This window comes from Lithobates pipiens, unplaced genomic scaffold, assembly GCF_037356315.1.
Source record: "Lithobates pipiens isolate NorthernLeopardFrog02 unplaced genomic scaffold, aLitPip1_a1.2 Scaffold_18, whole genome shotgun sequence".
Classification (NCBI taxonomy): Eukaryota; Metazoa; Chordata; class Amphibia; order Anura; family Ranidae; genus Lithobates; species Lithobates pipiens.
The window spans coordinates 520101982-520115153 of record NW_027507758.1 but is presented as its reverse complement, the minus strand read 5'-3'; the positions used below and the strand labels follow the sequence as shown (position 1 = coordinate 520115153).

At 40.9% G+C, this 13172-nt stretch overlaps 1 long non-coding RNA gene across 1 annotated transcript in view; it reads right to left on the bottom strand.

Moving 5' to 3' along the window:
- Window positions 1-13172, bottom strand: part of LOC143990247 (uncharacterized) — a 205798-nt gene that overhangs the window by 158624 nt on the left and 34002 nt on the right. Inside the window, exon 2 of the long non-coding RNA XR_013277243.1 lies at window positions 5453-5538. This is a non-coding gene — a long non-coding RNA (uncharacterized LOC143990247). The remainder of the gene's footprint in view (window positions 1-5452; window positions 5539-13172) is intronic.

Here is a 13172-nt window from a genome sequence, read left to right as displayed (position 1 = left end):
ATGAGAGAGGGGCCTCAGGGGTTAATCAGCTCGGAGTATAGGCAAAAGTTGGCTTCCTAGTATTCAAGTGTAATATACGGATCAATGCCACTGAGAGTGAGGCGACTGGTTACTGAGCTGGTGGAGTATGGTGAAAGCTTAGCGGTACCAGCTCAAAGTGCTGCACCAAAAGAGAAGAAGTGTAGTCCGGTGTCCAGAGCATAGAGAGAATAATGAACTGTGCTGCGGATTACACAGTGTTAACTAGTGAGTGAACTAGCATCGTTTTTAAGATGGAGTGCCACAATAACTCTGTATCAATGTGAATGTCAGCCTCAGCCCACTTTTAGGGCACTAGTAAATGCTATTCGGTTTCTTCCACTTGGGTGTGGTAAGCCCCGTCCACAACTGGTTGGAGCTTGTGTTATGGGTGCTGCATGGATATTCCCAAACTCAATTTTAGCAATCTGGTATGCTGGTATTATCAGCTGGTATGCTAGTATATGCTGCTCTAGCTGTACAGAGATAGTAAACAAATAGTAAGGTTATGATGATGTGGCCAAAAGTAACAAAAAGGCTCCACTGCAATTTTTACTTTCTATTCCTTCTCTACATTTTATGTTTCATTTTTGAATGCTTCATGCCAGACAAAAGTTCCAAAAAAATGGACTGATTCTGATGAGTCACAATGAGCACTATGTTACTTTATGGTAATAGTTTCCTTGTCTTATTCCTGTTCCAGATAGTTTTGTTATTCCATTTGTGAAAATAGCATGTGATTCCAGTTGAGGATTTTTGCAGTTACAGAACATATTTATGCATTGATATTGGCCCTGAAATACAGGGATTTGTTGGAGGAGCAGTTGCCAGATTTCATTAACATTACTAATGATTGTAACAGGCAGGTCAACTTTTTATTACTAATGGCTTTCGCTTAGGCTGGCCATACACAATTTGAATCTTGGCTGGTTCAGCAGGAACATGCCGAGATTCAAACCTTGTATTGGCAGGCTGAATGTATTAAGTTGATCTATCGATCAACTTGGGTACAACCAGCCTGCTGAATTTTACTTGTGATTATCGCAAGGGGCTGCTATAGCGGCTAGCAATAATTACTGTCTTTTCTTGGCGAGGATGTCTTCCCTCGGCCCCCCTACTGGGGGAATACAATGTCCCGGCAGGAGGGATTCCACTGTCAACACTGTCTGTGTTGATGGGGGGGGGGGATCGTGCAAATTTCTGGTAGCAGGAAAAAAAATTAGCACCATCTATGGCCTACCTAAGGTGAGAAGTATCTCCTGATCCCAACCCAGTTTGAACATAGCCAGCAATGATAGGAAGGAAGTATTCCATTTTGTAGACAGAAATATAGTTCTTGTGATACAACAGCAAGTAAACAGAAGGGCAGCAAAATATACTCAAGCTGGCCATACGCCGATCAAATTTAATTCAAATCCTGCTGATTTAACCAAAATTTGTTCCATGGATGGCCCTGTTGGCACCACCTGGCGCAACAAAAAGGAGGAGTCAGCCGTAAAATGCGTACCCGAACAGCACCTGCATCCAATCAAATGCAGGCACTATTCAGGTATTCTGACAGCTCTGGTTGCTGAATAGAAAACAGAATACAGTAGCTGACACTGCAAATTTGAGAATCAAATAATTTCTTTGTTCAACCATGCAGGCTGGACAAGAGAGATCTTAACGCGTATGACCAGCTTTAGCCTCCTGTTAGGAATTCACTACCAGGGCAACTTTTGGTTTCTTCTTTAGGCAAAACTTTAAAGTATGAGACATTTTGTCAGTGTATGGTTTAACACAAAAAAGATAACAAGAACTTGCAAGTGTTACAATAATGAATAGATAAAATACCAAGCTTCTGACTATATAACTTAATTAGCTGTAGACTATGATTCACATAAATTATATTTATCAGCGTAACATCAGCAGAAAAAAAAGAAAAACAAGTGTCTGGCACTAAATGAAAGCAGGAAAAGTGCATGTGGTGCAGGTATCAATTTCACATGTAGAGCAATTCAAACTCAAGACATTCTGTATTAGAAAGACTGAACAAGAGCCCTGACCTCAATCTCAATGAAGTGCTGTGAGGAGATCTGAGGCAGAATGTTCAAGTATGACATTTACAATTACACAGGATCTAAAACAATTTTGTGTACAGAACTGGACCACATGACCTACTAATTGCTTTACACGTCTGATTAGCATCTACAGAAAGCATTTGGTTGAGGTTATTGCCAGCAAAAAATAGAGATTCAGTGTTGTTAAACCCATACGTTCCTTTAGGTTATGGTAATTTAAACATTTTTAAAAAAATAAAGTGCTTGCCTTTATGAGCTAAAGGATAGTTTTGGTCACTCATATCATTTTTTTTTAAGGAATATCTAGTCTTTTTAAATTATGCACATGAATGATGTCATCTTACCGTAATAATATTCTCATCAATGGGTTTTAATGCTTAAACAAGCCCCTTTTCTGTGAACAGTTTGTAATTATATATTTTTATAGGGTTCAGCTTCTTGCTTTGTTGTACTGCACTGATCTCTCTTTTCAATACAATTCAATTATTCTGTTCACACTGATTGAAAATTATACAGTCTGTATGTGGAATGTCCTTTAACTGATCTTATCAGCAGCCGTGAGCTTGTTTTAAATTTAAAGTTTGGCCTGTCAGTGAACTGTAGAACTAATTAGCTGCCTGCTCACTTCCGCAAGCTTAACAAATGTGCGCCTACCATTATACCAGTTCTTACCTCCCAAGACCCAGTTTTGTTGCTCATTATAAAGAGATTACATTAGGTAAAATGTAACAAAATAATAAAACAACAAAATGTAATAATGCTCTCCTTCCTCCCCATGCATATAACACTCATATGCACAATTAGAACACACACTTGCACATATGCCCCTTAGTACACAAGACGCATTAATAGCTATTATGTTTAAAAATAATTTTGAGGTCTTCTTTATAATATAACACTAAATATAGGTTTCTGGCTTTTTGCTGTTTTTGAAGCTTACAATAAAATGTGTTCTTTATTAAAGCGGTTGTATACCCTCAGAACCCCCCCCCCCCCCCCCCTGTAAGGTAAAGGCATAATGAGCTAGTATGCACGCACACTAGCTCATTATGAAATACTCACCTTAGAATGAGGTCCCCGTATCGCAGGCCAGTCACCGTCGAGGGAGCTGACATTTTGCCCTCGGCATGCCTTCCACATTCGCAGCTCCGGCGCTGTGAGTGGCCGTAGCCACGATGGAATCACTACCACGCATGTGTGCAGGAGGCTTCTTCCCGGCAAGGTTCGGCAGCGCCTGCCAGACCTTCAGCTGGGCATTCAAAGCGCATGCACCGCTGATATCAGCGGCTGCATGCAAAGTGAATATTGTCTAAACCGTAAACCTTATTATAGGCTTACCTGTAGGTAAACATGAAAAAAGTGGGTATACTACCACTTTAACTCAATGCTGTGTTCTCTTTTATATTTTGTAGGATTTTAGGAGTGTATCTTGTGTTTGTATACGCTAAAAATTATTATAATAATAGGCAATTTTTACTGAAAAGATTGCTTTGGTAAACATTTAGGCAACTAAAGCTTCCCGTATATGGAGTGAATTCCTAATGAACTGGACAAAATTTAGACCATGAGTGGCCATGGTGGCAACCTCCCGATGGACATCCTTTGATCTGAAAATTGATTGAGCTGCGTAGAACATAGGGGTTGATTTACTAAAACTAGAGAGTGCAAAAACTGGTGCAGCTCTGCATAGAAACCAATCAGCTTCCAGATTTTTTGTCAAAGTTTTGAACAATTGAACAAGCTGAAGTTAGAAGCTGATTGGCTACCATGCACAGCTGCACCAGATTTTGCACTGTCCAGTTTTAGTAAATCAAACCCAATGCTGACAATAGAGATTTATTTTGCAGGAATGAGGGGATCAATGACTTGAACGAGAGAAATCTTATATTGCATGATCAGCTCAATATGGGGCATTAAAAAATCAATATAACCATCTTGTATAGATCCTGTGCTTTTGGACAACAAATAGTTTGGGTTGGTGTGGGGCGCAAACATTACATCCATAACGTGAAAAAAAGTAATTTATCTTCAGCCATCTGAGGTGCAAAATCGGAGGCAGACCACGTCAACGAAGGGTTAATTTACAAAGAGATACAAGCTTGAGCATCTAAAAATATGGAACTGAAATATGAAATCCTGAAAATATATAGCAGCAAATATGCAAAATGTGACAGCCACATCAAAATGACTTGCAGGCAAGTTTATGATAATAACCCAAAATGAGCACTTACAAAAAAAAATTCATAGTTATCTTGTAAATTGGCTGCAAGGAGAAAATAGGAAGGTTGCTTGTTCCAATTTGACAAGCCTATAATAACCCAGCTAAAAAAAAAAGGCAAATTAATAGTAATATAATGCATACAGTAAGCAAAGGAATGGCGATGGTAAGGTTCAGTCCCCCAAGATCGGTCTGTCATGTGCTTGACCCACTAGTGCTGAGAACGTTGACTATATAATGCTGGTTGAACCCACATTGCTGCGCTCACGTGACCCACAAGCAGATGTGCTGTTCTACTTCTCTCTGTGGGGGAATGTGGTGGATTCCAGGTGTTGCTTGTCTCATTTTGATAAAGATGATCAGATGGGAGCAGTGCAGCGTGCAATATCATAAATCTATGTCCAGTCTAGCACTGTAGGGATGTGCCATAGTCAGTGATTTATTAATGAATACAGCAAGCCCCGAACATATCACTCATTCTGAAAGTATTCCTGTCAGGCTGAGCCTTCAATAGAAAACACACAACAGCACATCAGTCTGTGGTGTCCCATTAGGTGACTTGTATGAGGCAGATAATTGAGCGCTGTAAAGTCTCTTTAGACCTGATTTCCTGTCCCTGAGTCACACAATTATAGGGCATCTCAAGACTAAAGGCCTCCTTGCCTTTAGACCGCAGTTGCTATAATGGTGTCGAAATGACTAACACGCTTATGGATCAGGTGTCTTTTATCTTCTAAATGTAACTAAATGTTATAAACTCTTTTAAGATTTAATATACACTTTTGAACATACAGTTGAAAGAGTAAAACATAACATAAAACAGAAGTTACCTTATATATATGGAAATTATGTAAGACTTCCTAAACTTGAAGTGAAAATATTGTATGTCGTCAGCAAGTATTTTTTCTAGTACTTTTTGATTTCCAGCCAAAATGTTCTTTTATTTCAGTTTTGTGGGAAAGGGTTAGAATCGCTTACAGGCTTATAATGCCATCCTTGTCCCTGTTGCTAAGATTTCAATTAACTTTCTGTCCTGTTGACCAATTTTACTGGGACAGGAAGTGTGGAAAATAGTCTGTAGCCCACAGAGACACAAGTAAAAAGCTGACATGCTTTAACCCTTCCCCGCTCTATTAAAAGAATGTTTTTTTTTTACCAAAAAGTTGATGTCCAAGTTTAAGCAGGGCCCTGATTTGCTGCCAGAAATGGTCATGCTGGCCAATGGTACCTCCCACGATCCTCCTGCAATAGGAAAGGAATAGAGTATCATACCCCTGTAATTTAGAGGAACTATGCCATCTTGATTATTCACATGCTCCTGGCCAGAGGCACACTTCACTCAATAAACAAATGTCCACATGATCAGCGTATTTAACCTGTTACTGTAAACATGAACAGTTTTCTTCCAATAAAGTTGTACAGGACCTCCTTCTTCTCCCAAATCAGTTGTAACACTGAACCTCAATAAGTTAGTCTTAAAGCGGAGGTCCACCGACCATTCTTTTTTTTTTTTTTTCAACCATGCAGATACTGACATAATAACAATGTAACAATCACTTGTTAGGTGAACTATGTCCCCCGATGTCCGGTTTCGAATAAAAAAATAAGTTTTAAAAATTGTGGATGGCCGGTTGGGACCTCTCAGGTCCTGAAGACTGCAGCAGTGTTTTGATGTCACAACCAGTGATGGCAACAAAACCAGTTGGTAGGGGGCCCTGGACCCCAGCCCTGAACCACTCTGGGAAGAGGCGCTGTCAAAAGTCACATGATGGAAAAATCAGAAAAGTTAGAACAGGCAAGTAGAAATCGAGACAAATTTTGGAAGCTTTGCCTCCCCCACCTTCCCAATACTTGATAAGCACTGCAATAGGCACAAAGGAGCCATCCTATTTGTTTTGCCTGTGCTGGCATGGCCCCATCAGACACCAAAAGCATCCTCCCTTGTCATTTGAAAGGCAGGTGCATAGTTTTAACCAGTTTGCACTATCTTCCTGGTTTACTGCAGGAGACTGGAGACTTGTATCTGCGCCCCTTAACCACTTTCAGACCGGACCATTTTGCTGGCTTAAGACCAGACCGTTTTTTGCGATTCGGCACTGCGTCGATTTAACTGACAATTGCGTGGTCGTGCAACCTGGCTCCCAAACAAAATTGACGTCTTTTTTTTCCCCACAAATAGAGCTTTCTTTTGGTGGTATTTGATCACCCCTGCGGTTTTTATTTTTTGCACTATAAACAAAAATAGAGCGTCAATTTTGAAAAAAACGCATAATTTTTTTACTTTTTGTTACAATAAATATCCCCCAAAAATATATAAAAAAAAATGTTTTCCCTCAATTTAGGCCGATACGTATTCTTCTATATATTTTTGGTAAAAAAATTAGCAAGAAGCGATTATTGATTGGTTTGCGCAAAAGTTATAGCGTTTACAAAATAGGAGATAGTTTTATGGCATTTTTATTAATAATTTTTTTTTACTAGTAATGGCGACGATCAGGCCGCGTACACACGGGCGGACTGTTCGCCCAACTTTGTCCGTCCAACAGTTTCGGCAAACAGTCCGCTCAAAATTAGCATGGACGGACATGGCCACACACGACGAACGAACAGTTTGCTGAAACCGTGCGCGATGACGTGAACGGCACGTACGACGGGACGAAAAATACGACGTCCTATACACTGCATTATAGCTTTCGGCGTGAAAATCCTTTCTGAGCATGCGCGCAACTTTGTTTGACGAACAAGCCTACACATGAGCGGACTGTTCGCTGAAACAAGGTTTCAGCGGACAGTTTTTCGGAAATTCCGAAAAACCTTGTCCGTCCAACTGTCCGCTGAAACTGTCCGCTGAAAGCCCACACACGAGCGGACTGTCCGCCCAAACACTGTTCAGCAGACAAAGTTGGGCGAACAGTCCGCCCGTGTGTACGCAGCCTCAGTGATTTTTATTGTGACTGCTACATTGTGGCGGACACATTGGACATTTTTCACACATTTTTGGGACCATTGTCATTTATGCAGCAATCAATGCTATGCAAATGCATTGATTCCTGTGAAAATGACACTGGCAGTGAAGGGGTTAACCAGGGGGTGGCAGTGTAGGGGTTAAGTCTTCCTAGGGGCGTGTAACTAACTGTGGGGGGCTGGGCTTTGTGTTAGTGAACACTGACTAGTTTACAACGGCATCTACCCGTTCAGCCGCCCCATGAGACGATCGCGGGTATCCCCACGGATATCAAATCCATGGATATCGAGTCCGCGGAACCCACGACCGGACTCACAGGGGTCCCGACTGGCACGCGAGTGCGCCGCTGGCGGTGCGCACGCGATGGCAGGGCGGAATTAAAAAATGGACATACCTGTATGCCAATATATGCTTGCCCGTGCCATTCTGCCGACGTACATCGGCGTGCGCCGGTCAGGAACTGGTTAAAGCTGGTACACACAGGCTGAAAATCAGTCAATATTGGCAAGTTCAACAGAAACTGTCTAACATTCAGCCTGTGAGAACAGCAGCCTGTCTGGCTTCTGTCAAATGAGCATGCTGGAAAACCAGCAGCTGACCAGCATCTGATCCATCCAATGGCTGCGAGCGCTGTCTGGTGTGTTCTGGTGTGGGGTCAGTCCTCCTGTCAGAACACAATAGCTCAGCGGGGAGATCATTGTACTAACATTACACAGTTAGTACAGAGTGCTCCTCAGTTTTTTTTTTCATCCAGCGCACTTTGTTGAAGGAAAAAAAAAAAACTGCCTGTGTGTACCAGGCTTAGACATCCACCAGACTCAAGCCTCTTGCCTAGTTTTCCCTGTGAATGATTAGGCTTTCAGAGAGCAAACTGATTGCCACATTCAAGAAGTCAAATAGATTTTTGCATTGAACAATCATATAAATATATGTGTCCATAGTCTGCATTGCTTAGAAACAACCAGTTCAGATACAAAACATTCATTTTCCCATCTCACATATTTCACTGTGCACGTGAAACTGATTGGTGGATACCAGGGGCGTTTCTAGGTATAGAAAAGATACGGGGCTAGAGCCCATAGTAGTGAAGTAAAGAAAGTCATATGCTTGGGTGGGCATACACGTGTATAGAATATATGTATATATATATATATATATATATATATATATATATAATATTGTTACATATCTGAGTGCAGATTCCCCCTTACATCAGGGTCCCCAGGGAGCCCACCCTACTTACTTCAGGATCCGAAGAGCCCCACCTTACATCAGTGTCCCTAGAGAGCCTCCCTACTTACATCAGGGTCCCCAGAGCCCCCCTTACATCAGGGTCTCCAGAGAGCCCCAGGGCTCAGGAGTTGGCTACATAAAGAATGCAGGGCTCAGCTGTGCCCGTCTATGCAGCCTCACCAGTGCCCAGCAATGCAGTCTCACCAATGCCCAGCAATGCAGCCCCCACTGTAGTGTCCACTGTCCCCTGCACCCCACCCCACTGCATCCAGCCCTGTGATAATGTCCGCGGGCCAGGTGCACGCATTCAGCGGTGGCGGGCCGGGTTCTAACCCCTGCCCTAGAGATTCGGGGCTATGGGCCCCAGATTTGGGGCTATAGACTCAAAAGCCACCCCCTTGCAACGTCTCTGGTGGATACAATATAAGGTGACTGAGGCTGAGTTAAGCAGTTCTTCCTTCAACACTTTGGTCAAGTACTTGAATTATTCTAGACAAAACTAACTGTAATGTAATGTGTGGGCCTTCTGTGCAGGTGGGGGATGAATATGAAGCTATATCTATCGGTTGTCTCTATTTATGAAGATAGTCATAATTTATAGATCTCATAAAAGATATGTGTGATTTAGTCTAAATATGGTTATACTGGGTCATGTTCAGATGTATTCGCACAGATAAGCCACTCCTATAGGGAGACAAAATGAAAACTAGGGCCCTCTAATGAAGGTAGGAGAAGAGGTTTATATGTGACCTCATGGGAGGTATTTGGCAAGCAGTGCATTAAATCCCTGGGTTTGATGTGTCAGCGTGCTTATTGATTTAAAGTGTCAGCTAAAGCAGTAAACATACAGTATCTGTATTTCATCTTTGCGTGAAGTTGTTTGTCAGCAATTTTGGTCTGACGTTCTTGACTGCCAGGACCACTTGTGGTCATGAACAGGTGTCTTTTTTGGTAGTAAAGTAGAGATTTTAAATGTCCTATTTTTCGATTTTAAGGTTGGGGGGGTACATAGTCCCTTATCAGGATGCCCAACCACTGGGTTCTATTGTTGCATCTCTACACAGATGTGTTTTCTCTGCCATGTAGGCCATGCAGCTACTGTGTGCCGATGTCAGTATCACTTCTTCAATACTTTCCCAAAGAAACATCTGTGCAAGTGGTTCCACTTTACCGAAAAAATAGCATATTGATTTAGCAATCAGTGTTAGAATGTCAGCTCAGCTCACATATCTATTTTACATTGAACCAAGTAAGTAATTATTCCAATATGTGAGCTCTGGCCAATTGCGATGACAAAGAAAATGGCATGTTCATTAATAAGGATGTCGTAAGTGATTGGATAGGAGAATCTGTTGCACATGCTGACATAATCACATCATGCATTTTTTTTTATCATGCTACATTGTTTACATTGTTTCCTTCCATCTCTATCAATGTCTTCTGTTTTTCATTCCAGGAATACTGTTATGACTGAAAAAGCTCATTGAAAATTGGAGGATGCATGTAGTCAAGAACATGCAGCCTGTATGCCCGTATAATTCAATGATTTCATTCTAGATTGTCTGCGCTTTGGGACATATCTTGCTTTCCATAGGTGAGAATATACCTTTATGTATAGTTACATTACTGTGATAAGGAGCATCCCTTCTGAAATTCCAGGGGACATAAAGCAGGACCAAAACTGTGCATCAACTGTGGGTATAGAATTGGGTATATTGGATTGTACGATTTTTTTATTTTTATTTTTTATGGTTAAACTAGATGGATTTGTGTCTTTTTTCAACCTAACTAACTATGTAACTATGTAACTGTTCATGATTCTGTTTTATAATGACCCTGTGAATACTTCAAACCAATTTATAAAGCCAGGCTAGGACATAAGACTGGGGTCTGACATGCGGGTACATTACAACTGCAACTTTCAAATATTTATCTTAATTCGCCAAATTGTGCATGACTCTGCAGAGAACCATTATACTATTAATATAGGGAAACAATATGGCTCACTTCACATGGCATCAAAGGTATTCAGATTTGGTGTTTCGTGGATCACCAGGCCAGTAATAGCAATACAAATTATAGGCAGCTAAGCCTATGACATAAACGTCAAATAAGCTGTTTGTCCCTCTGCACTGCCTGCGTGTCCTGCAATGTAACACTGAATTGTAAACGGAGCCATTGGAGTAGTTTGCTAATTCACTTCCCATTGCTTGCGAAGTGAATATTGTAAGGAGATTTTTTTTTAAATTTTTCTTCTAACATTTTTTTCTATATTTTCAATGTGGTATTTCTTTTTGGAGGTGGTGGCTTTAAATACTTATGCTGTGTACACACGGCTGGACTTTTTCGTCAGACTGAACTCCGAAGGACTTTTCGACGGAGTTCTGCCAAAATGGACTTGTCCCACAATCACACCAAAGTCCGATGGATTCGACCGTGATGACGTACGACCGGACTAGAATAAGGAAGTTCATAGCCAGTAGCCAATAGCTGCCCTAGCGTCAGTTTTCGTCTGTTGGACTAGCATACAGACAAACTGATTTTTCAACCGGACTTGAGTCAGCCGGAAAGATTTGAAACATGTTCTAAATCTAAAGTGCGGCTGATTTTGCGACAGCAAAGGTCCGATGAAGCCCACACATGATTGAATTGTCCGGCGGATTCCTTCTCGTCTGGCCTTTGCTGTCAAAAAGTCCGGCCATGTGTACATGGCATTAGTTCTGCTATGTGCAATGCAAAACAGCAAAGATACATGACGCTTGAATCCCAGCACATATTCTTTAGGGTATATAGTAGTTAGAGAAGCTGTGATCAAGAGAAACTGGTTAATTTTAATCTCACAAACAGCTTCCTAATACATAGTGAAAATACGCAAATGTGAATGGTTATACCAGCCAAAATGTATGTAATTCTGTTCTGTTGGACAGCTCCTATGAGATGACATCCCTAAAAACTCATGTCTACAGGAAAGCCTATCACGCCTCCAACTAATCTTTTACAATTTCCATCAGCTCATTCCCTGCAGTTACAACCTTTTGTACCCCCTGCTTCACCCTATTACATAGTAAGCTCTTCTGAGCAGGGTCCTCTTAATCCTCTTGTATTTTATTGTATTGTAACTGTATTGTCTCCCTTTTATATTGTAAAGCGCTGTGTAAACTGTTGGCGCTATATAAATCCTGTGTAATATTATTAATAATAATAATGGCACATCAAAATACGTGATCATTTTTCACATGTACCCTAACAATAAACTGTTCTTATTTGCTCACTTACCATTGAAAGTGTTTTTTTTTTTTTATATCTGTTTGAGAAGTGCAACAAATACATGTTTATCATTCCAGATACCTGGCGAGCTGATAACTTCATGTGCTTCCTGCATGCATGGACTGTTTTCACGTACATTGTTTCTAGCTATCCCTGTGGTTTACAGAACCCTTTCCTTCTATGTTGTGGAGGAGAAGGGGAGATTATTGTTGACCTGTCCTAGGGTGACAATGTGGTTTCTCCATAGATACTGTGAGAGAGCATTGTCAGCCTTGGATGGGAAAGAAAGTACTTGTAACATAACATTGCACATACTGCCTAATATTGCACTAAAAGTAGAGAAACCCCCAAGTAGCCATAGCTTCCAAGCCACATAGTAAAGTGTAAAGTCTGGCAAGTCTAGCAATATCCTAGCAAGTCATTTTCAAACTTGCAGCTCAGTTGCTTGCTATCTGGAATGATTCATTGCAATAAGAGGACACTTATCACTCTCCAGTGTAGAGACAGACAGCAATAAAACCTAAAAGTGGTTCTAACCCTTCTACAATCTCCTATCCAAAACTAGGACAAAAAGATTTGGCTGAAGTCCCACTTTAACAGTCCTTTTCTAATATCACATAATATGGCACCCTATGGGGGCGGGTCAAGAATGTTTTACAGCTGTAATATGTGTGAAAATGGCCATTTGTAATGTCCACGGGAAGCCTAAGTGACAACACAGGAGAACAAGTGGGACACAGAGACAGACCCTTGTTACTTTGCAACATGAAGTGGCTAAACAAGGGTTTCAGTGGAGGATTCATTGGGCATAGAAACTGCAGGCTTCAAAATATTGAAAATTAAAAATGAAATAACATTGCCATGTTCAAGCTTATATCATTTTAGTCATTAAAACTTTACATTTTAAAAAACGTTTGAAAATACAGCTCTGCAAAAATGTCTCTGCATAAAAACATAATTCATCTGTTTCAATTTAATCATGTAAAAGAAGTTGGTGGACTTCACCAATAAAAAGTCCCTATAGCAGCTTCATAATCAACATCATGAAGGAGTGTACTTTAGGCATACGAAGCAAAAAAATGTGTATGTTTGTCTTAGCTCAACAAGATAAACCCTCTTGTCCAAGGTCATAAAGTGTTCTGAAGCTGCAATTCCAGTCAGGATGACCTACTTCAAAGGCACTGAAGAAAGAGACCACTAAATACCTCAACTACACCAGTACTTCCAGTCACTATTGCTTGTTGATGTGTAATGTGTACCTGGCTTTGAACCTCTATATCTCCTCGCAGCACTCTCTTAGCCTTGAAATTTATTACAAAGCATCACAGGTGTATATGACACCCACACCTATGTGCACCTGTAATTAATAGGTGTTGTGAAACACCACTTGTAATAAAGTAGATAAGCAGAT